We start from the raw sequence: 24,682 nt of genomic DNA on the forward strand, positions 1-24,682 counted from the left end.
CGATTAGCCAACAATTTAATAAACAGAGACAATGGTTTTAATTTGGACAAAGCATGGAATCCGGCTCTTGGAGTAATTAAATTGCAGAGAAGTCGTCACCGTGTCACCGCCGCCGATCAAATATCGATAAGCACATCGAATGTCCGTACGCCTTCGCCACAGGCGGCGCAGCATCTGTGACCCGCATGCGCAGTACCGCCGCGGTGGAGCATATAGGGCCGCGCTTGGCACCTTGTCATCAGTCTTGTGACTCGCTCTGAAGATGGCCGGACGATACGCGGCCGAAATATCAGTAGAAGAAATTTTATTTGCGCGGCTGCATGCCCGAAATTTTATGGATTATTCATTACGCCGCGAGAAGTTGAAAATGCACAGCCAGTCTATTGTTTTCAACATATGATCCACAAATAATATGAACAAGAGTGGAGACAGGTTGCAGCCTTGTCTTACCCCTGAAACTACTCTGAACCATGAACTCAATTTACCGTCAACTCTAACTGCTGCCTGACTATCCATGTAAAGACCTTTAATTGCTTGCAAAAGTTTGCCTCCTATTCCATAATCTTGTAGAACAGACAATAACTTCCTCCTAGGAACCCGGCCATATGCCTTTTCTAGACCTATAAAGCGTAGATACAATTCCCTGTTCCACTCATAACACTTCTCCATTATTTGCCGTAAGCTAAAGATCTGGTCCTGACAACCTCTAAGAGGCCTAAACCCACACTGATTTTCATCCAGTTGGTCCTCAACTAATACTCGCACTTTCCTTTCAACAATACCTGAGAAGATTTTACCCACAACACTGATTAAAGAGATACCTCTGTAGTTGTCACAATCTTTTCTGTTTCCATGTTTAAAGATTGGTGTGATTACTGCTTTTGTCCAGTCTGATGGAACCTGTCCCGACTCCCAGGCCATTTCAATTATCCTGTGTAGCCATTTAAGACCTGACATTCCACTGTATTTGATGAGTTCTGACTTAATTTCATCCACCCCAGCCGCTTTATTGCACTGCAATCTATTGACCACTTTTTCCACTTCCTCAAATGTGATCCTATTTCCATCATCAATCCTATCCCATTCTACCTCGAAATCTGAAGCATTACTGATCGCATTTTCACCTACATTGAGCAACTCTTCAAAATATTCCCTCCATCTGCCCAAGGCATCCACAGGATTCACCATCAGTTTTCCTGACCTGTCCAAAATACTTGTCATTTCCTTCTTACCTCCCTTTCGAAGACTGCTAATTACACTCCAGAATGGTTTTCTAGCAGCTTGACCCATAGTCTCCAACCTGTTTCCAAAGTCTTCCCACGATTTCTTCTTGCATGCTGCAATTATCTGTTTGGCTTTGTTTCTTTCTTCAACATAACTTTCTCTGTCTACCTGAGTTCTAGTATGCAGCCATTTTTGATACTCCTTCTTCTTCCTTTTACAGGCTGCCTTGACTGTGTCATTCCACCAAGCTGTTTGCTTCATCCTACCCTTACACACTACTGTTCCAAGACATTCTTTAGCCACTTCTAGTACTGTGGCCCTGTACCTTGTCCATTTCTTTTCCAATGACTGTAATTGACTACATTCAACTAACTGGTACCTTTCTGAGATCGCTGTTATGTACTTGTGCCTGATGTCCTTATCCTGAAGTTTCTCCATTCTTATCCTCCTACATATGGACCTGACCTCCTGCACTTTCGGCCTCACAATCCCAATTTCACTGCAGATTAAAGAATGATTGGTGTCATCAAAGAATCCCCTGAATACACGTGTGTCCCTCACAGCCTTCCTGAATTCCTGATCTGTTATTATATAGTCAATGACAGATCTGGTTCCCCTGCCTTCCCAAGTATACCGGTGAATGTTCTTATGTTTAAAAAAGGAGTTCGTGATTACTAAGCCCATACTGGCACAGAAATCCAAGAGTTGTTTCCCGTTCCTGTTGGCCTCCATATCATCTCCAAATTTACCCATAACCTTTTCATACCCTTCTGTTCGATTTCCAATCCTGGCGTTAAAATCACCCATGAGCAGAACACTGTCCTTGTCCTTTACTCTAACAACTACATCACTGAGTGCCTCATAAAAACTATCCATCTTATCTTCATCTGTCCCTTCACAATGCGAATATACTGACGCAATCCTAATTTTCTTGCTAGACACTGTCTGATCTATCCACATCAGTCGTTCGTTTACATACCTTATTGCAACTACGCTGGGTTCCATTTCTTTCCTGATGTAAAGCCCTACACCCCATTGTGCTATTCCTGCTTCTGTAATAAAAAAAACTGAGTGGAAGGATCAACAAAACGAACTTTAACGGCCGTCATGTGACGTCCGCAACGTAAAACACAACAATCAACAACGAACAAAATTTAAAAAAAAAGAAGGTAGAGCACTTTCCCGTGAAAGGCAAAGGTCCCGAGTTCGAGTCTCGGTCCGGCACACAGTTTTAATCTGCCAGGAAGTTTCATATCAGCGTACACTCCGCTGCAGAGTGAAAATCTCATTCCAGTAGTAGACTCTTTTAGCAAGTTCGCATTTGCGGTGCCTATGAACTCTACCACATCGCGTAGCAACGTTCGAGTGTTGTCCTAAATATTTTGCATAGAGGGTTTGCCAGAAGTGCTTGTGTTTATTGAACGCAATGGCATTAGTCATCTAACAAGTGCTCCGTTTCACCCGCGGTCCAACGGAGAAGCAGAACTCTTCGTACGCACTTTCAAGCAACAGATGGCCAAGCTTCGCACCACCCACGCACGGGAACAGGCGCTGCAACTCTTTCTCGCCTCCTATCTCTCCCACTGACGGGACGGGCGGTCACGGGTGGGACTTCTGCATGGCCGTCGCCATCGGACGCTGCTACACTTGATAAGTTGATACAGACACTGCAGCATCCGGCGCCGCCAATGGTCGACAAGTATCGCTTTGCGCCGTGCGATCTCGTTGTATTCAGGTAAAGAGGCGAATTCCAGGACCGCATTGGCTCATATATGTACTTGAATGCAGATCTCAATGGTTTGCAGCGCCGCCACCGGAACCAAATTCGCGCATGTCATTTGCACCGTGATTCTGCTACTTTTCTTCCTCCACCCCCCCCCCCCCCCCCCCCTCCCCGATTCATGGCTTCTTGGGACTGTGCAGCTTTCGCAGTCGCCCGTGTGTGCCACCAGAGCACCCCAGGAGGAGCGGATGGACGATGCACCCTTGCCCCCGCCGACCCCACTTGTCGACCGCATAGGCCTGGACCCGCCTTCACCGTCGCCGTCACTTCCATCGCCCCAGCACACAGCCTGGACGTGTGCCTTGGCAGTAGTTTCCTGGAGGATGTTTCTGTTGCCCCACAAGCCAGATGGCGGGGATGCGGGCGGGAGTCCGCCATCCTCCACCGTCACGGCTCCAGGCCAATCACGACGTCCAGCATCCAGCCTCCCTCCCCATTGTCGTTCGCAGTCTCACTACACCACAATGGTGCAGTATTTCGTAGGGGAGGAATGTGCTGGCATACGCTGGCGCCAGCACACCATGCGACACAGAGGTTACGAGAGTATCGATAGTGGGCAACGACAAGACTCGTTGGAAACGCGCCACAAACGCCCTCTCAACCGACAGTATTTAGGATTATCACTGAGGACCGGAGGGCCAGTTTAGTCAGTTAGTTCGTTCCAGTTAGCCAGTTAATTCGAGCCTGTTACGCCAGTTAGTTCGAGTTTGTACGTCATGGAGTTCCAACGTGTCACCGAGACGGAGGCGCAGACGTAGCTTCTAGCACCAGATACAGGCAGCACATAGCAACCTTATAGTGAACATAGCGGACTTCTTCTTCAACAGCATTGAGGCTACGTGGACTATGCAGAAGAGAGTTTGTATCATAGCACATGAGAACTTAAGTAGCTCTTTGTTTAGGAATAAAGAACCCAATTATTAATTGTGTGTAGTTCGTGTTATTGAACGAGGATACTGGCCGCCAACCAACATCCTCTTCTTGCTTCTAATGGTACAGCTCTATAGAGACAACGAGACGAAATAAAAGCGGGCCGGCCGCTGTGACTGAGCAATTCTAGGCTCTTCAGTCCGGAACCGCACTGCTGCTACGGTCGCAGGTTCGGATCCTGCCTCGGGCACGAATGTGTGTGATGTCCTTAGGTCAGTTAGATTTAAGTAGTTGTAAGTCTAGGAGACTGATGACCTCAGATGTTAAGTCCCATAGTACTTAGAGCCATTTGAACCATTTGAACATAAAAGCGGCTAAAGAAAATACAACAGTTTTAGACTATGAACAAAACTTGACTACAAGTAACGTGAATTTTTTCAAAAGTCCTAGTGATGTCTTCGGCTACTGTATAAGAAGTGTGTGGCAGCAAATTAAGGATTTTGAATAAAACTGCAACTATTTTAGTGTGTTACCTAACACTCTATCATCTAGCGTTGTACTCAGTACTGAACAAATCCTAGAGAGAGGCGAGTATTATTAAGGGTGTTCTGTCAAATTCACTGAAATGAAAAGATTTCATCAGTAACTGAAGAACATTACTAGGTCATAACAAGATATTGTCTGCAGTATTTCACGAACGAAAGTCAGCATCCTGTAGCATGTTACTACAAAACAAATAATGTACATTAGTATCTAGGTTTTGTCAATCCATCCCACAGCGCAGATAAATTTGTCCTTGCGTATAACAGTTGGCTCACACACTTATGTTTACATCATCGTGAATAGCACTAGCTAAAGTTAACAGAGTAATTTTTAACTTCGAAACCTGTTTAATACTCAAACTGACATAAAAATCAAAAAGAAAGTTACCCACCTTTTACTAGCTTTAGAGTAGAAGACACCAGCAACGCTGGCAGTGCAGCCTGAACCTCTAAAACAGTTCGCTCTGAAGAAAAATCGATGTGTACCGCTTACATGTGATAATCAATGCCACGCCCAAGGCTTCGTAATGCGCGTCAATACGCTTAACATCTCACATTCATCGTGTTTCTTATAGTTGGATCCATGGTTCTCAGATATCGGTTAAAGGACACCGTAATTAAGCTGTCTTATTTGAACAAAAGGTTTTATTTTTCAGTAGTGACCAGTTTCATTCAGACGGTCATTATCAAGCGATCATGACACTTGATGATGTCACTGTGGTCAAAATTTGCCAGTAGTGACGAATGAAGCATTTTGTTATAATAAAACGCCTTAGCGGAACCTTAGCATGGCCCAATCTCTCGTTTTCATTTGCTTCAGTAGCCAAGTTTAGTCCCCGCTTTACTCAACAACCGACATTCCGTACTGGCTTCAAATCACTCACTATCATGCGGAATGTTTATAAAAAACAGAAACATTAAAAGGAAACGAAAGAGAATAATTGACATACTTCTCCTTAAATCAAGAAATTCAACTCATCCCTGATGTTTCATTGAATGAGCCTTCGGAGAAAGAGAAGCAGCAGTGGTAAGAAGACGAAGAAAAATTGATTGCTACGTCTTAGGAGAAACCACCGAGAAATTTTCCTGAGCAGTTTTCGGAAACCTAAATCATGAATGATCATGGCCGCGTCTGTCTCGTTAAGAATGTGTCTGATACCTTCAGAATTGCAAAATATCATTCGAAAAATGTAAAGTGTAAGATCATATCTATATGTGAAATAATAGCACTGAAAACGATTGGTGGTATATTAAGTAAATACAGCCATCGGCGTGAACATTTCTCATTATTTGCAAAATAATTTCGTTATAATTGCAAAACAATGTACCGTTTGAGTTTAATTAGTAGTTTATACATCAGCACACACCTTTTCATTTAAAAATTAAATTTCTTCTCTTTAAATGCAGTTGCATTTGCGTATCCCTATCGTTTCGTAGTAACTTGAATAGACCTTGCGAACGTGTTTCTAATTAACTTTTACAAGTGCTTCCACAGAGAGCACTTTAATTGTATTCTGCGTCGTTATTAAACTTCTGCAATGCATGTAGATATCACAAAAGTTACTAAAAGATCGAGTTAGACCGGTTCCTTATATGGACACTATTGTTTCTTGCACAATAGTAATAATTATTTAATAATGCCACAGTCGAAGTGAAGGTTAAATAGCTCCTTGTATCAAAAACTCCAGGGCTTTGGTGTCTGAAACGTTAACCAGACACTGACTACGCTCTTCACGAACCTACTAGTTTACTCACAAAGCATTTATTTTCGACGAAGATGTGTAATTTGTGGTGGAGTGAATATTTCCAATCAAAGGAAGCAGCAAAGGTCGAGCATTCTTTTATCGGATCTGAGTAAAAGTGATTAGGAACAGTACACTGGTTCACATGCGCTTGCGATCCTATTTTTCCTCGAGGAAGTACTCCATGGAATTATTGTTCAGTTTTCTATCCACTGTTGGCCAAAGAAGAGAAGAAGATTACAACAGTAAAAGGCTGGGGGAAATTGTTGCTGTATATACACGGTCAAGTCACAGTAATGTGATCGCCACCTATGATCGATGCCAATGTGCAGTAACCACCCACAGAGGGCAGTTGGCAGCACCAGCAGTGGAGGGTATATAAGACGTATCGAGGGGGAACAGTGCAGCGTTTTAGTAATACGGAAACGGAACTATTTATCTGATGTCCGAAAGTGCATGATCATTGCCTTTCGGGCCAAGCGTGGAAGCACTTCTGAAGTGCCTAACTTCGTTAACTCCTCGCTTGCCGCCGTGGTTGAAGTACACTACTGGCCTTAAAATTGCTACACAACGAAGATGGCGTGCTACAGACGTGAAATTTAACCGACAGGAAGAAGATGCTGTGATATGTAAACGATTAGCTTTTCAGAGCGTTCACACAAGGTTGGCGCCGGTGGCAACACCTACAACGTGCTGACATGAGGAAAGTTTCCAACCGATTTCTCATACACAAAAAGCAGGTGACCGGCGTTGCCTGGTGAAACGTTGTTGTGATGCCTCGTGTAAGGAGGAGCAGAATGCGTACCATCACGTTTCCGACTTTGATAAAGGTCGGATTGTAGCCTATCGCGATTGCGGTTTATCGTATCGCGACATTGCTGCTCGCGTTGGTCGACATCGAATAACTGTTAGCAGAATATGGAATCGGTGGGATCAGGAGGGTAATACGGAACGCCGTGCTGGATCCCAACGGCCTCGTATCACTAGCAGTAGAGATGACAGGCATCTTATCCGTATGGCTGTAACGGATCTTGCGGCCACGTCTCGATCCCTGAGTCAACAGATGGGGACGTTTGCAAGACAACAACCATCTGCACGAACAGTTCGACGACGTTTGCAGCAGCATGGAGAATCAGCTCGGAGACCATGGCTGCGGTTACCCTTGACGCTGCATCACAGACAGGAGCGCCTGCGATGGTGTACTCAACGACGAACCTGGGTGCACGAATGGCAAAACGTCATTTTTTCGGATGAATCCAGGTTCTGTTTACAGCATCATGATGGTCACATCCGCGTTTGGCGACATCGCGGAGAACGCACATTGGAAGCGTGTATTCGTCATCGCCATACTGGCCTATCACCCGAAGTGATGGCATGGGGTGCCATTGGTTACACGTCTCGGTTACCTCTTGTCCGCATTGACGGCACTTTGAACAGTGGACGCTACATTTCAGATGTACCGGCAATTTAACGACACAGAAGAGGAATGGCACGAATACCTGACACAGTTCCAAGCTCATTGTGCAGTTCATCGCGTTCAAGGCACTGCGAAGCCACAATACTTCCTTCCGATTGCGGGGTCCATAGTGTTCAGGTCAGTACAAAAACTATTTCCAACTGTGTCCCCCGACGAACTCAGTTATGACAGAGCTGTTGAAAAGAAATGCTCTGCAGCGAAAGTTGCCTGTTAAAGCTGTCAACTTCAAATTCCTGATATTTTATGCATACGTGAATTCACGAGCAGTCTTTGCCATGGTAATACAGTATGTGTTCACTGGTCGATATCGGTGGTGTAGTCGCTTCAGGCTCAGCTTTGGTAGTTTGCCTTAACTTTGGTCTCGGAGGTGAGTAGTGGCCTTGCCAATAGGAATGTGACCTGACCGTAGTGCGCAGCACGGCCCATACTTGGAAAGCTAAGGAAAGATTCTACTGAGTTTTAATCCATTGCTGTTTGTGGTGTGGAGTGGCTGTAAGGAGCAAGTGTGACTATTTATACTGAGAGAGTGGTTTCTGATTATGATCTACGTTTGTATGTGAAAGGTTATGATGACAATTGCACCCTCCATTTTTGTTAGCCCGAGTGGTAGACGTTAAGGTATTATTTGCTGGAATGGGTAGCGTGGCGAGACATACTGATGAAAGATGTTCTCATATGTACATCTGGTTCGTAACCGAACTAAACAATACACTTTTTCCATTAACCAAACAATTCGTGGCTTTATTCTGGGTTTTATGCATATTTTGTGAACTAAATCGTTGTCTTGTTGTTCTAAAGGCACTGGATTGTTCTTGGAACACTGTGAATTCATTCGAAAAGATTGTACTTTATGATTCCAATAATTATGAAGTGTTATGAGGCATTTCTGTGTTTATTCACACACCTTTCCATCATGAAAATATGCCCATCATGAAACTGAGAATGTATATCTACAACACTTCCGTTAAATGAACCACGTGGTCACGGTCCTATAAATTATTCAGTAACAGGGGTGCAGCTGGGATCATTTGCTTTTAGCATGGTTACTTGCTCATTAAGAATGATTATTTACGTGGAGCATTCATTAAGCCAACGTAAGATAGCTTCGAGTATTTTTAGTGATATCCTTACGGCTTCCAGCAGGTGAGTTTTGATCGCGATCTGATAGCAGATACTACGTTATGGTTCAGAAAATATTTTTGAAATGTTCATTATATTCAGGTTCTTGTAGAAAGATATTTAGGATTACGTTTATGAGCCAAACGTGCTTACTGCGACTGTTTTGCCTACAAGATGAGACATATTAAAGTTTTCCAATGCCAAATGGTAAGTCTTACGTTAGGAAACTTAGTCATTAAAGTCAATTAATCCTTCTCAAAACCCAGCTTAACCACTGCACGAAGTAAGGGGGCAACATCCATAAAAGTAAAACTGGCATTTTAATCACGGAAAAATTCATAAGGCACATTCGATGTACTTCTGATTAATTACAAGCACAGGCCACTTACAACAGAAAGAGGAGTGTTTTCTGTAATCTATTAAATAAGCAATTATGGGAAGATCAGTGGATTTATAGAGTGTTGCCCTGAATAGTGCTGGGCGGAGAGAGGATAAACACTTAGAGGATTTTAAGATGTGGACCTGGAGACAGCTGAAATATATAGATAAATAAAGAAAGGGTGAACGAGAAAAGACGAATATCAAGAACAGTTAAGAAAATAAAAAGAAATTGGCTGGAACACTGTTTGAGAAGAGACTAAACAATAAATGTTATACTAGAATGAATGGTGACTGGAAAGTGCACCGTACGCTGATGAAGATGTCAGCTAATTGACAACATCAAGATAAGGAAAGTACGACGAGAAATCAGGAGCGCTGGAGAATGCTAATAAACTGGGAGCGATGGGCTGCCTTAGGAGCAGAACACATCACAGTTTCCATCATAGACTTGTTGCATGGCAAACACCACACATCCGTACAGGTCCTGCTTCGCCGAGCTCGTACAATCAACTGTCCCAAGCCAATATGGCCGCTGTCCTTGGAAAGACTTCCTTCTGCCGTTGCAAAACTCATATAATACACGCATCAAAAAAAGTTTTGCATCACCTCAGTTCCGAGAGTTCTGGAACCTGTACAGAAAATTGGAATAGAGATCAACATAAACATCATTTCCTCCTTTTTTATTGCTCATGAAAACCACACATTGCATGTTGTACCGCCACACAGCGAGACCTTCATAGGCGGTGGTCCAGATTGCTGTACACACCGGTACCTCTAATGCCCAGTAGCACGTCCTGTTCCATTGATGCATTCCTGTATGAACTTATTGACTTACTGATTCACATCCAACACGGATTCAGAAAATATCGTTCATGTGCAACACAGCTAGCTCTTTATCCCCATGAAGTAATGAGTGCTGTCGACAAGGGATCTCAGATTGATTCCATATTCCTAGATTTCCAGAAGGCTTTTGATACCTTTCCTCACAAGCGACTATTAATCAAATTGCTTGCCTTTGGAGTATCGTCTCAGTTGTGTGAATGGATTCGTGATTTCCTCTCAGACAGGTCTCAGTTCGTAGTAATAGACGGTAAATCATCGAGTAGAACAGATGCGATATCTGGCGTTCCGCAAGGTAGTGTCATAGGCCCTCTGCTGTTCCTGATTTATATAAATGATCTAGGTGATAATCTGAGCAGCCCCCTTAGTTTTTTTGCAGATGACGTTGTAATTTACCGTCTAGTAGAATCATCAGACGATCAATTCCAATTACAAAATGATCTAGAGAGAATTTATGTACGGTGCGAAAAGTGGCAATTAGCACAAACCAAAGAAAAGTGGGAGGTCGACCACATGGGTGCTAAAAGAAATCCGATAAACTTAGGGTATACGATAAATTCCACAAATCTAAGGGCTGTCAGTTCGATTAAATACCTAGGAATTACAATTACGAGCAACTTAAATTAGAAAGACTACATAGATAATATTGTGGGGAAAGCGAAACAAACAATGCGCTTTGTTGGCAGAACACTTAGAAGATGCGACAAACCCACTAAAGAGACAGCCTACATTACACTTGTCCGTCCTCTGCTGGAATATTGCTGCGCGGTGTGGGATCCTTACGAAGTAGGAGTGAGGGGGGACATCGAAAAAGTGCAAAGAGGGGCAGCTCGTTTCGTATTATAGCGCAATAGGGGTGAGAGTGTCACCGATATGATACGCAAGTTGGGGTGGCAGTCACTGAAACAAAGACGATTTTCTTTGCTGCGAGATTTATTTACGAAATTTCAATCACCAACTTTCTCTTTCGAATGTCTAAATATTTGGTTTACACAACCTACGTAGGGAGAAATGATCATTATAGTAAAATAAGAGAAATCAGAGCTCGAACAGAAAGAGTTAGGTGTTCCATTTTCCCACGCGCCATTCGGTAGTGGAATGGTAGAGGAGTAGTATGAAAATGGTTTGATGAAACCTCTGCCATGCACTTAAGTGTGAATTGCAGAGTAACCATGTAGAAGTAGATGTAGATGTAGGTGTAGATGTAGATGTATTCGTCGTGTCATAATATCTACAAGTTCATCAAGGCACTGTTGGTCCAAATTGTCTCACTCCTCAACGGCGATTCGGCGCAGATCGCTCAGAGTGGTCGGCGGGTCACGTCGTCCATAAACAGCCCTTTTCAGTCTATCCCAGGCATGTTCGATAAGGTTCATGTCTGGAGAACATGTTAGCTACTCTAGTCGTGTGATGTCGTCATCCTGAAGGAAGTCATTGAAAAGATGTGCACGATGGGGGCGATAATTGTCGTCCATGAAGACGAATGCCTCTCCAAGGTACTGCCGATATGGTTGCATTATCGGTCGGAGGATGGCACTGATATATCGCATAGTCGTTACAGCACCTTCCATGACCACCAACGGCGTACGCCGGCCACACATAATGCAACCCCAAAACAGCAGGGAACCACCACCTTGCTGCACTCTCTGGAAAGTGTGTCTAATGCTCTCAGCCTGATGGGTTGCCTCCAAACACGTCTCTGACGATTGTCTGGTTGAAGACATATGTGACACTCATTGGTGAAGAGAGCGTGATGCCAATCCTGAGCGGTCTATTCGGCATGTTGTTGGGCACATCTGTACCGCTCTGTATGGTGTCGTGGTTGCAAAGATTGACCTCGCCATGGTAGTCGGGAGTGAAGTTGCGCATAATGCAGCCTATGCGCACAGTTTGAGTCGTAACACGACGTCCTGTGCACGAAAAGCGTTATTCAACGCGGTGGCATGGCAGGGCTCCTTCGAGCCATAATCCGTAGGTAGCGGTCATCCACTGCAGTAGCAGCCCTTGGGCGGCCTGAGCGAGGTACGTCATCGACAGTTCCTGACTCTCTGTATCTCCTCCATGTCCGAACAACATCGCTTTGGTTCACTCCGTTACGCCTGGACACTTCCCTTGTAGAGAGCGCTTCCTGACAGAAAGTAAATATGCGGACGCGGTCGAACCGCGGTATTGACCCAGTCTAGGCATGGTTGAGCTACAGACAACACGAGCCGTGTACAAGTATTCCTGGTGGAATGACTGTAAGTGATCGGCTGTCGGACCCACTCCGTCTAATAGGCTCTGCTCATGCATGGTTGTTGACGTCTTTGGGCGGATTTAGTGACATTTCTGAACAGTCAAAGGGACTGTGTCTGTGATACGGTATCCACAGTCAACGTCTATCTTCAGGAACTCTGGGAACCGGGTGATGCAAAACTTTTTTTAATGTATGTAAATGACCGGAACCTTATTTTCCGTGAGATTAAGTGTTGGGTATGATTTACAGAAGTTACTTTTCTTTTCTGAGCAACTCAGACTTGGGTTATGTACACGCCTATATCATTTGTAGCTCTCGGTAGCGGCCATTATTTGACCTGGGTCTTAAAAGTGGGTCAGCATCCTTGGTAATTCTAACATACCCGAGTTATTTTTAAAATAGTTGCAAGGAGGAACACATTTTAAATGGCCGTAGTTCCATTATTATCTGATTAAATACAGAGATTGTTTTTTAAAAATCTGTATATGTTTCTTATTTTGAGCTCTCAGGCATTCAACCCTTGTATTACCTTTGAAATTTAAAGCACTCGGTGCGTTGACTCTTTGGAATTATATCTGCTTTCATTCTTAATGATTAGGTGTTTAAATTGTTTTAAATTATTTGTTTGTTCATTTGTTTCTTTGCTTCTGTGGGCTACAATGGCACAGTTTCTCTTGTTCTGAGGACAAGCATCTGCATTAGGTCTGGAATTTAAATCTTCTATGTAATTGTAAGACATTTCCAGGGGCAGATGTGGACTCTGACCACAATATATTGGTTATGAACTGTAGATTAAAACTGAAGTAACTGCAAATAGGTGGGAATTTAAGGAGATGGGACCTGGATAAACTGACTAAACCAGAGGTTGTACAGAGTTTCAGCGAGAGCATAAGGGAACAATTGACAGGAATGGGGGAAAGGAATATAGTAGAAGAAGAATGGGTAGCTCTGAGGGATGAAGTAGTGAAGGCAGCAGAGGATCAAGTAGGTAAAAAGACGAGGGCTAGTAGAAATCCTTGGGTAACAGAAGAAATATTGAATTTAATTGATGAAAGGAGAAAATATAAAAACACAGTAAATGAAGCAGGTAAAAAGAAATACAAACGTCTCAAAAATGAGATAGACAGTAAGTGCAAAATGGCTAAGCAGGGATGGCTAGAAGACAAATGTAAGGATGTAGAGGCTTATCTCACGAGGGGTAAGATAGATACTGCCTACAGGAAAATTAAAAAGACCTTCAGAGAAAACAGAACCACTTGTATGAATATCAAGAGCTCAGATGGAAACCCAGTTCTAAGCAAAGAAGGGAAAGCAGAAAGGTGGAAGGAGTATATAGAGGGTCTATACAAGGGCTATGTACTTGAGGTCAATATTATGGAAATGGAAGAGGATGTAGATGAAGATGAAATGGGAGATACGATACTGCGTGAAGAGTTTGACAGAGCACAGAAAGACCTGAGTCGAAACAAGGCCCCGGGAGTAGACAACATTCCATTTGAACTACTGATGGCCTTGGGAGAGCCAATCCTGACAAAACTCTACCGTCTGGTGAGCAAGATATAATGAGACAGGCGAAATACCCTCAGAATTCAAGAAGAATATAATAATTCCAATCCCAAAGAAAGCAGGTGTTGACAGATGTGAAAATTACCGAACAATCAGTTTAATAAGTCACAGCTGCAAAATACTAACGCGAATTCTTTACAGACGAATGGAAAAACTGGTAGAAGCCGACCTCGGCGAAGATCAGTTTGGATTCCGCAGAAATGGTGGAACACGTGAGGCAATACTGACCCTACGACGAAGCTTTCGAAATGTGGTGCTACAGAAGAATGCTGAAGATTATATGGGTAGATCACATAACTAACGAGGAGGTATTGAATAGAATTGGTGAGAAGAGGAGTTTGTGGCACAACTTGACAAGAAGAAGGGACCGGTTGGTAGGACATGTTATGAGGCATCAAGGGATCACAAATTTAGCATTGGAGGGCAGCGTGGAGGGTAAAAATCGTAGAGGGAGACCAAGAGATGAATACACTAAGCAAATTCAGAAGGATGTAGGTTGCAGTAACTACTGGGAGATGAAGAAGCTTGCACAGGATAGATTAGCATGGAGAGCTGCATCAAACCAGTCTCAGGACTGAAGACAATAATAATAATAATAATGTAATTCTAATGTGTATTTTGTAGTATAATAATTCCTACCCGTTTTAAACTACGCAACCTACTCGATGGTCAGATTGAAAGGGAGCCTTCTGTTCGTCAATAAGGAGTAAGTCTCAGTCAGTTAAATTTTTGAGCTGATAAGTAATTAAATCACTTAAGATTACACGGAATGAGCGGAAATTTAGACCCGTGACGTGATTAAACATAAAGAAAAATCGTTCAGATTAACATATAAAATAAGAAATATTAAAAAATCAGATTGTTATTGGTAGTCAGATGACCTTGAAGCTAGAGTGAAAGATTAGGTGGGTTCCACTAAATAACGTTAGAACCACAACTGAGAAATACTTGAACATTTAACCACGGATTTAAATTGTAAAAAGAGCATCAACTATAATCATAATCCCAGAGGAATGTTTTATATTCATCATAGTACCTACTTCATAAACAATGTCTCAACATGTAGTAACAATACAAGACAACTAAGAAAGGACGGATTCGTCAATCTACACACACACGCACACTCATACCAAAAATTCACATACACAGAAGGAAGAAATTGTAAGCATAATAGTGTACTCCAAACTCATGTTCGATGGGCCAGAGAGCAATTAGCTTTAGCGGTCGATTTCGTGATCAGTAACTCGCATAGACGTTCTCCATTTCCGAAGTACGAAACGTATGGAAATATCTGGAAATGAAAAAAAAAAAAAATAGGCACATGATTTGAAATACGAGTTGAACAACGAACATGATCATACAGTGATACTGACCTGAATATTCAGCAAGTGGCGGGAATTCACGTAGTCTAATTCAGATAACAAAGCTCACCGTAAAACTCAGAATTCACGGAAGTTATTAAAAAAATAGTTCAAATGGCTTTGAGCCCTATGGGACTTAACATCGGAGGTCATCAGTCCCCTAGAACTCAGAACTACTTAAACGTAACTAGCCTAAGGACATCACACACATCCATGCCCGAGGCAGGATTCGAAGGATTCGACCTGCGACCGTAGCGGTCGCGCGGTTCCAGACTGAAGCGCCTAGAACGGCTTGGCCACACCGGCCGGCGGTTGTATGAAGAAGTTACAGTAAGAAAGAATGAATTACCGGAACAGCAGTATATTACGTGAGAAGCACGTGGTTGCAGTCACCAGTTCAAGTGCTACAAGGAAAAGGAAGCTCGCAAAATGAAATCAAATCAAATTACAAATAAACAATTCTAATATTACCTTACAGAAAGTATATGGAGATTTGTGACGGCAATCTCCTATAGTAAAGATGTTGAAAGAAAACAAGAATCTATTTACAGAAATGAAATATTAATAAATTTGATGCAATCCCAAGTAGGAAATAATTGTACAGTATGACATACTACGGCTTGACCTATTCTAGGAAGTATGATTTCAGAAGACAAGCCGAATAACTTTGCACAGTTAGATGAACGATAGTTGGAGGACCTTTCGGCTTGAATCACCCCAGTTGAGAGTTGGGGAAACAGTTTTTATCGGACAGCACAAACTGTTTTCGATGTAATCAATCAACTCACCAGTAAAAGACTGACCGGTACCGCGAGACACGAGAAAAAGGAACTGATGCCATAGGCCGGCAGCTCATGGTAGGAACTGCAGGGGGGCATGGAAGGGCTGCAGAAATGTGAAGGCCCTTTCTAGGTCAGCTTCACCCTTTGTCTGCACTATCCCAAACCATGAACCAACGTGTAGCTTGCTTGGTTCGGGCAGCAATGTTTCTCTGCTGGATTTTCATTGGTATTGTAAGCACTTACATATCTGTAAATTTTCTTCATTACAATCAGTATTCAAGGAATAGTGTGTTATTAATGGAAAATCGGTACCTGTGTTAGTTTGAGCATTTAGGGGTTGTCCTGACCAAGGACTTTTATCGAGGTGCTCCACCAATATGTTGCTGCCCCGCGACTTCATGCTATATTTTAGATGGAAAGGTAAATAGTTTTATTTTACGTTCTAGTGTAAAATACCCTCTTTTGGTAGAAACGTAAGAGGACATACGTTTGCGGTGGTTAGCCACTTATACGAAGTATTGTAATGTTGATGCATTAATTTGTTCTGAAAGCGGTGCCGATACTCAAGACAATAAAAGCGGGTTAAAAGCTGTGAGCTATCTGGGGAAGTTAACCTTGCATTATTGAGCAACTGTCTCTCCAAGTATCAGGCATAGCTTACCAAATTCCCAACCAGACTAACATTAATTATAATATATATAAAGACAATTTAAATGAAAAGAAATAAATCAGTTTATATTTGGACATTTATTTTAACATTGATCATTGTTCCGTTAAAATTTCAGCATATTAAACTTGATTTAGGATTGTGAAAATTTGAGTTTGTAATCTTACGGAACACATCAAATATGGAGCCAAGATTGGGAGACTGCATACAACACTGCATTTAGAAAATAACACATGATCAACATTGAAACATATGCAAGAGGAAATTAACCACAACCAACCGATTCAATTTTCACCCAAAGAAGTTACGGTCGTAGCACAATCCTGACCGTCATGAAATTACCACACACTGGTATACTAAATTCATACTAACTCTCCGTGAAATCTTCCTGAAAAGTATAGCTGAGGGCTACTTTGATGATTACACTACACGCTCCACGTGGTCAACTTGGTTTACACAAAGAGTGTAACTCCACAATAATTTTGGTAATTAAAATAAATTACATCGAAACACAAATTACAAAAGAAAAACCTCGAACTAGTTACTATCGTCTTACTATTAACCTGATGGGTCAAACAATTGTATAAGCATGTGGTACTGGTCTCACAAAGTACACCCCAAGTTGCTATATTGAAAAATATTGTCAAGACGAGACGTTATAATCTCATGCACATTCGCATTTAAGATTGATGATCCTAGTTAGAGTTACGGGTCATCCACACATGGTTCCACTTTACTCACAAAGTAGTGACAAAGCAACTACTGGGAGATATTCTGAACTTCACACTCGAATTACACTGTGTTGCAATTTAAGATAACATTAGATATTTTAGATCTAAACCTGAAATAAAGGTGATTAAATTTTCAGTTAGGCTGAACTTAAGAAATCCATTGTCCTACAGACTTAGCAGAGACGCGCTTAGCTGGAGATCTTACCACTTCAGACGCTCGCCGCGGACCGACTGCCGTGGTCCCTTCCTGAGGGTGCCTCACAAATACAAACGGAAGTGACCAGAGAAGCAGCTTCCTATACCAACATGACAAGGGACGAACAGGACCATACTAAGAATAGAAACCTCTTTGCTTTTAAAAAGTGTAGCTACCTGTTCCGACATTGGTCCTACTGTTCTCTAACAGACAGGCTTGTCTGCTACCATCAAGCATGCAACTAGAAATACCTTTGCTCATTCATCCTTTCACACAGAAGGGAAGGGGGATGACAGTATCTTATCATATACAGTATATAAACGAAAGTGGATGTAGGTTTCGTACGAGACTGTGTGACATGAATTACATATAAACTGTGTTTGAAAGTGTAGTAGTGTGACAGATCGTTCTTGATTATGTGTAAAAGTAACTCGTTCCACTGCTCAGTCTCCTTCCAGATAGTCAGAAACACCACAGTAAATTTAGAAGTGGAATGTATGCCGCAAATGACAACAGTTTTAAAAAATTAACATGAAAGGAATCCAACAGAGGCTCTGCAGTATGAAATTTTATAAATAACGGGGTGTTAACCAGTCCTGGCCCTTCGCTACATGAAAGATCAGGCTGAACTGCAAGATTCCGTATGACTGCATAATCGGAATTTATCGGGTTCTGTTTAATTCACTCAAATTGTGCAAGATCAAAACATGTAATTACCCTGTAAAATAATAAATAAATTAACAAAAAGGGTAACACCCTAATCCAAAAGTGGCTGGTGCCTGGGCATTAAATAACTCACCAGAATACGTTAAAATAATACAAATCCGTTCATCGTGATCAGTTGTGTGGGAAGTGGAGGGAGCGGAAAAGGAATGTACAGGCTGATGCACTGAAACTGGTCTTACACATGAAGATAAAGTTTGGAGAGAAATAAACTATCACCATAAGCATGCAATTACAGAAAAGATATTTATACCAACTGAACAACTGAAACAAGTACAAGATACCGGAACTCTCGTACGCAATACAGATGGTGAAAGCAAAGAAACACGTTGGTGAATAAATTACTCAATGAGTAACAATTTGTTGAAACAAATAAAAATCGTTAAATTACAAAGAAACAAACTCAAGAAAGTTAGACTAAATTATGAGGAAATTACGAACAGGTCTAAAAGAGGAGGAAAGTTGAAGCCCCCAATGGTTCATGCAACATGTGGTCCCCACAAACAAAAGAGGCTACAGAAATCCTCCCAAATTACGAAAATATAGGTGTTCAAATAGCACATAAGACGCTGATCATTTAATCTAATTACTATCACACACTGAAATACAGAAATTCGAGTTGAGGGTTCATTGAACGAAGAGCACGTGGAGATACAGTGGGTCGGAAAAATGATGTGAATACCTTTACTTACTTGGGACTGGTTTATTAATAAGAGGTTGGACCCCATTTGCCCTTAACACAGCTGTGATTGTTTTTGGAATACTAGCATATAATTATTGTACAGTCTCCTGTGAAATGTTATACCTCTCTTCGATCAGGAGCGCTTCTAAATCCTGTAGTGACGAGGAAGGCGGAAATCTGCTCCGGAGTCTATGCTCTAATACCGCCCACAAGGGTTCGATAATATTCAAGTGTACTGGCCAGGGAAGAACAGAAGTTCAGTTGCATTCTCTTCATACCACGATTATACCGTCCCAGGCGTGTGAATGGGTGCATTATCGTCCTGAAATATGGAATTGTAAAAAGGCCTTTGAGAGTAATGATGGGACCAGCGGAACACCAGATATGGTTGCCCACACCATCCCACTTCCACCTCCATGCTTAACCGATGGAATCAAGCAATCAGACATAAACTCGGCCCGATGTTGGAAATAACGAAAAAACTCCAGACGTAAACTCGGCCTGATGTTGGAAATAACGAAAACGTTGACTCGTCGGACCATATGACGTATTTCCACTGACCAGCCGTCCAGGACTTATGCTCTGACACCATGTTTTACGCTTCTTTGAATTCTGATGGTTTAGGTACAGCAGCTTGTCCGTTAATATTCGCTCTATGGAGTTTTCGGCTTACAGTGTCGGTAGATACGGGGTCTCCAAAATGGCTATTAAGCTCTTCAGTCACTTTAGCCACCGTAGTCTTGTGTTGGTTCGATACAAGTAGTGTTAGCGTACGACGATCTCTGTCATTTAGTTTTGATTTACGCTATCTATTAAGTGTACACGGTGATGTCTTTCCATATTTCGTGTAGGCTGTCATGACTGTTGGAACAGTTGCTCTTGAAACATTCAATAACTTGGCTTTCTTGGTTACTGATGCTCCAGCTAATCGGACCCCCACAATCTGCCCTCTTTGGAACTCCATTACCTCATTCATTTCACGTCGACCTCACCTCTGAATGCAAATACGAATTGTCCACTACTCGTAAACAACCTGCACTGATGCTTAGTCCGTACTGAACAAGCACAGTCCAGAGCGACACGTGCCTTACCTGCGTTGTTGAATGTCAAACACAACCATCCCATTACTACCACTGTTCACATTATTTTGCCTATCTCCTGTAGTTGGAACGAAGTACATGCGGAAATGGGTGCATCTGATCACACGTAGAACGGAGGCAGGAATAGATACTAAATTAGAATAGAAAGAAACACACGTACAAAAAGATACAATAACTTTCACTTTCACACACGGTAAAGATCGCCCTCAATTGGCCTACTCATAACACCATGGAGAACATTCCATACCATAATATTCCAAAGGGTCAGAGCAAACCCAGACTACCGAATAAATCGAAATCCCTAACGTTAGAGAAGCAAAATGGTTCAAATGGCTCTGAGCACTATGGGACTCAACTGCTGAGGTCATTAGTCCCCTAGAACTTAGAACTAGTTAAACCTAACTAACCTAAGGACATCACAAACATCCATGCCCGATGCAGGATTCGAACCTGCGACCGTAGCGGTCTTGCGGTTCCAGACTGCATCGCCTTTAACCGCACGGCCACTTCGGCCGGCCCCTTAGTTAGAGAAGCATTATGCACTTAATTGAACATATCCTGAGAAAGGTGATAAAACGCTTCAGATAAGCTGGAGAATTTACACATTCACAACGACTTTAAAGACCAAGATCGCGCTTAAAACTATGAACCGAACTCACCAACAGCCACCAGCAGAGTGCCTCTCTAGCGATATCACCCAGAGAAACACTCAGTTAGAACGGAAATACCAGAGAGCTCGTTTCTGCTACCAACGTAACAGACAAACAAGATACGGATGGTGGGGACAGAGATCTTTCTCCCGGTCAAAGAACATTAAGTTGGTTGCCCTGTAGTCCCTGCAGACGCAAAGCAGCTGGACTGCCACATGGCTCATAAATCCAAAACGACATGTATAATCACTATTTCACACAAAAGGCAAGTTAAGGAAGGAAACATGTTAATACAGGATGCCATTATATAAATATTGTTGTGGATTACACAGGATGAGTGATGGAAACACAAAGACATAAATCTTATGTCATTTCCAGTTCTCAGGCCTTCTGGGCGAGTTTGAAGAAGTACGCCGCGGATAAGCGGTGCAGAAAATGAGACAGGAACAAGATAAAACTGCTCAAATGTAAAGTTAAAGCAATTACAGCCCTCTGTCACAAAATTTAAGTCTTTTGACCAGATTTCAGCAATTCTATAAGTGCCTTCATCAGAAATTAAATATTCAAATTGGCCTATAACAAAAACACAAAATTACGGGAAAAAGTTTTACATAAAAGTGTAAATACCGACCGACAGTACAGGAAAGAAAACAGTACTTACATGTCAGGTATAAGAAAAATATCAAGAGAGAAATTCTTTAATTATAAAAATTCAAAAAAGAAAACATGGAAGGCGAGCCACTACGGGCTGCTCATAAATGTAAAACCACAGGCAGCAACGGACTGAACGCCCGCGTTAGTGACTGCGGGCAGGTGAACATTGCGCAAAGAGTGCCATCTAGTAGCCGCAAGTACAACATTGAAATACAGACAGACGAATGTTGTAATAAACGTTATTCAGTAATGACGTAAAAGGCAATAGTTTGTTTGACAGCGGCAGATAAGATAACATTCTGTCTGCATCAGAGCTTAGAAGTACAGTTTAAAGGATGAAAACACCATTATAGAAAACACAAAGAGTACTGAATGACACAGCCTGCAGAAAAACTATATAGCGTAAAATGCAGCCAATAAAAACCATTCAATAAACAAAGAATTATGAGTTGACTTAGATGGAAAAAAGAACATTTCCATAACCGCACGGCGAAACCCGAAATCAAGTATCAAGTATCGGCTTTATACCGTGGAAGAAGTTTTTATTACGCAACTGCAGCTGCTCATTGTGAATGAGACAATCATTTCAAGAAAGATGTTTAAACATTTCTTGCTTCGAGAATATCTAATCTTCGCCCTTTCTTCTCGGTGTGCAAAACGTTGATATCGTGAATTTTTTTTCTTTTGTATTGCTCGTTATCCATTCTCCAAGTTATTTAAAACATTACGTTTTAGATGCTGTGTTCTCACGCATTTTAAGGTTTTGTGGGTCATTCATATTTGTCATGAACTATGTTTTTTTTCAAATTATACTTTTAGTCCGATGTTGTCTCCTTTGTTCTTCGACACTATCCAGTCAGTCAGTTTTAACGCCATGTCGTTAGCAACAGCTAAACAGTCTATAGTCGTTTTATTTAGTTGAACACCCTTAGTATTGATGAATTTTCTCCATTCCAGTCGACAGTTGAACAAAATGAGTGAAATCTTTTTTCTCTTAACCGCGACTACCTGCCACAGAGCGACGTGAACGCACGCTCTAGCAGAATGCCGCTATGGTGCGGAGCAGTGACCTCGACAGACGAAACAATGTGCGGCGGCGTCTCTGGGGCTTTAGCGAGAACACTTTATGACCGCGGGTCCGCCGTCCAGTGTTCCGGTCCGCTGATCCGCAAGCTGTCACGGCCGCACGTTTGTTCTGTCAGAGCGATTGCAGTCCCAGACGGCGATTTCATTTAGGACGCCACTCGGCTTAATGTATGAGCAGCGGTCCGTTTCAGTCCGCCCGCTTTTCCTTCTTATCTCCTCCGCCACGACACACACACGCACACACACACACACACACACACACACACACACACACACAAGCACACCCATGAAAGCATATGGGCGCCTAGAGATGCAGACGAGCCCGAAACCCGTTTTGACTTTGAAGCTGACTCTGCGAGTCTTAAAAACACCGTGCCTTGCGTCGAGGAGTGAGAGGAGGGGGGAGTGACAGAAAGGAAGAGAGCGAGCGAGAGAGAGGGAGGGAGCGAGGGAGGGAGAGGGAAAGAGAGAGAGAGAGAGAGAGAGAGAGAGAGAGAGAGACAAGCAGAAAGAAATAAAGGGGAGAGAAGGAACACAGCAAGTCCACGGACCAGAACTGGTCGGATGCGGGGTCCATGGTTGGAGGCAACTCTGGCGTGGTTGATAAACGAGAAAGCGAGTGACAAATGGCGGCTACGCCGGCGAACGCGCGCCACACTTGCCGCTACAAGACGGCGCGTTGTTCCCGCCAGATGCCTACCGGGGTCTTGTTGCTTCCGCCCGTGGAGCGAATCTGACGCAGTGCGCTCTCTATTAGATAAAGGGGCATCCTAGGCACGTTTGCTTTTCGTAATATCGTGCAACTGCCTCATATCAAGAGGGAGGAATCACGATCGAAGCGCCACTGCGAGGAGTGTCGTGTGTAGCGTATTTAAGAGAGAACGGACCAACATTCTGAAGAGAAAACTCAAATTTCAGTTTCAGCTGTTTTCGAGCTAGTACAGCTGAAGCTACTGGCTGTCATCACTTTAATGCGCACGTCCTTGTTTGCTAAATGGAACACCGATTTCGCTAACCGTCATTGATTCGGTCTGACTGTTAGAGTTTGGAAGGTTTGACACACTAGGGGCGTTCAATAAACAATGCAACACATTTCTATTCTCGGACGGTCACAGTTGAAAAGCCGCTCGGGATTAGCCGAGCGGTCTAAGGCGCTGCAGTCATGAACTGTGCGACTGGTCCCGGCGGAGGTTCGAGTCCTCCCTCGGGCATGAGTGTGTGTGTTTGTCCTTAGGATAATCTAGGTTAAGTAGTGTGTAAGCTTAGGGACTGATGACCTTAGCAGTTGAGTCCCATAATATTTCACACACATTTGAACGGTTGAAAAATTCAGAAATTGCTGTGGGATATCGTGGAATAATCCCTCTTCAACCTCTGGAGTTTAATGAAGTTCCGGTAGATGGCGGTACTATACGTAACCTTCAAAATTGTTCAAAATGTTCAAATGGGATTTAACTGCTAAGGTCATCAGTCCCTAAGCTTACACACTACTTAACCTTAATTATCCTAAGGACAAACACACACACCCATGCCCGAGGGAGGACTCGAACCTCCGCCAGGACCAGCCGCACAGTCCATGACTGCAGCGCCTGAGACCGCTCGGCTAATCCCGCGCGGCATTGGTGTCTGTACATGATGTACGATCCAAGTGGAGAGCTGTGACTGAGTTTCTTTTGGCAGAAAACCAGAGCATCTCAGATATTCATAGGCGCTTGTAGCATGTGTACGAAGACCTGATGGTGAACAAGAGCACGGTGAGTCTTTGGGCGAGTGGTCTGTCAGCATCGCATCAAGGTCGTGCAAACCTGTCCGATATCTCGCTTGCCCGCCAGCCGCGCACAGCTGTGACTACTACTATGACAGAACGTGTGGACACTCTCATTCGACGCGATCGACAAATCAAAGTCAAACATCTGGCTGCTGAACTGGACGTACCTGTTGGTAGTGCTGGCACACTTGTCCGCCAGTTGGGGTACTCGAAGATGTGGTTCCCACTGGGGTACTCGCCACCTAACAGAAAACCATGAAGAGCAACGAAGGACCATCTGAGTGGAATTGCTTGTGCGCTACGAGGCTGGTGGTGACAATTTTTTTAGTACATTGTCATAGGCGACGAAACATGTTTTCATCACTTCGAACCCGAAACCAAACAGCAGTCCATGGACTGGCGCCACACCACCTCTCCTCGGAAGAAGATCTTCAAAGCTGCACCCTCATCGCGTAAAATCATGGCGAAGGTCTTCTGGGCTCTTCTGATGCCCTCCTTCATA

The sequence above is a fragment of the Schistocerca piceifrons genome, chromosome 5 (genome assembly GCF_021461385.2).
Source record: "Schistocerca piceifrons isolate TAMUIC-IGC-003096 chromosome 5, iqSchPice1.1, whole genome shotgun sequence".
NCBI lineage: Eukaryota > Metazoa > Arthropoda > Insecta > Orthoptera > Acrididae > Schistocerca > Schistocerca piceifrons.